Source organism: Prosopis cineraria, unplaced genomic scaffold (assembly GCF_029017545.1).
Source record: "Prosopis cineraria cultivar Desert tree isolate PC_DT_omini unplaced genomic scaffold, ASM2901754v1 PC1699, whole genome shotgun sequence".
NCBI lineage: Eukaryota > Viridiplantae > Streptophyta > Magnoliopsida > Fabales > Fabaceae > Prosopis > Prosopis cineraria.
In genome coordinates, this window is record NW_026557024.1 from 25,810 (window position 1) to 28,847 (window position 3,038).

General features: G+C 38.4%; 1 pseudogene; it reads left to right on the top strand.

Annotated features, from left to right (window-relative positions):
• The first annotated feature begins 508 nt into the window (after positions 1-508).
• Positions 509-2,968, top strand: LOC129300674 (BTB/POZ domain and ankyrin repeat-containing protein NPR1-like; annotated as a pseudogene).
• The last annotated feature ends 70 nt before the right edge of the window (positions 2,969-3,038 follow it).

Sequence of the window (3,038 nt, forward strand, 5' to 3'; positions counted from 1 at the left end):
GTAATTTCACAGCAGAACTTTGTTTCATTTCAGCCCCTAATCAATTTTTTTTCACATCGTTTTACTCTTTAAATATAAATATGGTCCTTTTCAGCGCGCGCTCTTTAATGATATTATCCCCAAAAGAAAAATAATAATGCGGACTCCAGTACTTACCATGAAAATAAACGTGAACGTTTATCTCTGTGTGTGTATTTTTATATTTATATCGATCGTCCTTTGTCATGTGAGTCTAGTAGTTGCGTGGGCACTTAGATTTTTCAAATTGTTAATATTTTTTCTTTCATTTCCAGGAACCCCTCAAAGCATCAATTCTCTGTATTTGCTCCTTCCGTCTTGCAAGTCAACTCTCTCTCATTGGCTTCTTTCTTTTTTTTTTCCGTTCTCGGTCTGCCTTTGTGCTCATGCCAGAGCAGACGCACAACCCCTTCCCTTGAAGGGTTCAAGCATTCTTCTGGTAAAACTATCTCAGAAGTCAGAAGCTCTTCTTCTCCTTTCCTTCCAGACCTTTCTTTTCTGGCTTTTGCTGCTGTTTAAAGCTTCGTGGGTCAACTTTCAGCCTACTCATGAAGTGACTTTCTGAAGATTTGTCTCTGATTCATGCTCTCAAAGCTCATCTTCAATCTCGAGCTAAAGCTTGATCCAGTATGTGAGATTTGATTCTATTTTTCTTGGATGCGTTTGCAAGGTCTATTTTTTTTTATTTGTTCTTCAATAAATTTTGTCGGTCAGATGGGGCACTGTTACACAAAGATGCCAGGTTTTTTCTTCTGGGAATCCGACTTTAATTATTTGGCTTGTACGTGATATTTGGTGTTGTTCTGGTGACAATAAAACAGTGCCCTAATGGATTTTGTGCATTTGAGCTTCTTAATCTGTAGAGTATACTGGTTTCGGTTTTGTAATAATTTAATTCGTTATAATAGGATTCTTGGGCTAAATTGTAATCTAGTACTGATGGATAAGGCAAACGAAGCATCATCATCCTTGAGCTTTGCATCATCTTACTTATCAAATGGATCAAGTTATCCCAACATATCTGCCTGCACTAGCCATGAGCATGTGGCAAATCTTGACAACTTGAGCCTCAGTAAGTTGAGCGGAAGCCTTGAGAAGCTACTGATAGATCCTGAATATGACTATAGTGATGTTGATATTGGTTGTTGAGGACAAACCTGTGGGTGTTCATAGGTGTATGTTGGCTTCACGTAGTCAGTATTTTCATGAACTTTTTAAGAAAGGAAATGATGGCTCAGTGAAGGAAGGTAAGCCAAGGTATCTCATGTCAGACCTGGTGCCTCACGGCATCGTTGGTTATGAAGCCTTCCTTGTTTTCTTGCACTATTTGTACACTGGAAAGCTGAAGGCATCACCACCAGAAGTATCAACATGTGTTGATGAAACGTGTGTACATGATGCATGCCGGCCTGCTATTAACTATGCTTTAGAGCTAATGTATGCTTCTGCCACATTTCAGATGAAAGAGCTTGTTTTACTTGTTCAGGTTAGTTGTGCATGCTTCCTGTTCTAAGCATATCAATTCACTTTCTTACTTTCTTTTCATGTGTTTATTTACCATTGTGCAAGAGGGGTAACATGGGACAAATCCAGGCAATAAATTGAAAGTCTGATATTAACAAATTACATCCTGATTGAAAAGTTCTCTAACAAAGTCACAGAGACTGAACTTTTATATCAAATAAAGCTTGTTTTGTAGGACATGACATGATGGGGTGGTTGAGAGAACATATACTTCTCTATCCTTCTAAAACAACAGCGGATGAAGCTTTCCCAAGCTTGCAAGGACTTATAACACACTTGGATATTTTGTTTTCTCAATTATGTTTGTAAGATTTGGAAATTGCTCTTAGTGACATGTAGTGACATGTTTGTTCTTTGGAACATGTCTATCTTTATTGTCCAGTGGATCTAATTTGGCATGGCTATGTTTTGCTTGAAGATATATGTCTGCAGTCTCATACTCTTCCAAGTTATTTTTCACTTCTTTCTCCACAGCAGTACCTTTGGATGTTTTCCTTATCTTATCATTTTTTGATGTTACTTGTGTAGCCTTTTTCTCAACTAAAGAAGCTAATCAAGTAGCTTAAAACTCTTTTATTCTTTCTTATATATACTCTTCAATGTATTCGAAACAGATCTAATTGGGATATCTCTTCATTAATGCAGCGGCGTCTCCTCAATTTTGTTGAGAAGGCTCTTGTAGAAGATGTGATTCTATTCTTATGGCAGCCTTCCATTGCCAACTGGACCAGCTTCGGTCTCAAACTGCATCCAAAGATTAGCAAGATCTGACCTTGAAAACACAACTTTGGATAGAGAGCTCCCACCTGAAGTTTTGGTGTGAAATCAAATCAAATCACTCCGACGCAAAGATCTGACAGAATCTACTCCTGATGCAATGGAAGTGGAACCTTCAAGTGAAAAAAGTATTAGGAGGATCCTTAAAGCATTGGACTCTGATGATATTGAGCTGATGACTCTTCTTTTGAAGGAGTCTTGTGTCACACTAGATTATGCTTATGCCCTACACTATGCCTGTGCCTATTGTGATCCTAAGATTGTTAAAGAAGTTCTTAATCTTGGGTTTGCTGACATAAACCGCACAAATCCTCGAGGTTATACAGTTCTTCATGTGGCTGCAAGGCGGAAAGATCCAAACATTTTGGTGGCACTGTTGACTAAAGGGGCCTGTGTATCAAATATCACATCAGATGGACAGCACGGCTGTTGCAATTTGTCGGAGGATGACCAGACCCAAGGATTATATATGAGCAATCTGTGCAGGGGAAGAAATCTAACAACGACAGCTCTGTGTTGATCTCCTGGAGAGAGAAATGAGAAGAATTTCAATGTCTGTGAATGCAACTGTTTCACCAGAGTTAAGCGCTGATGATTTGCACATGAGACTTGATTATCTGGAAAACAGAGGTATAGCCTTCACTTATCTGTCACTTTCTTTCAAAGAAAATAGTTTTCCTTATCATTTTACTTTAGGAATATGCATCCAATATATCCAC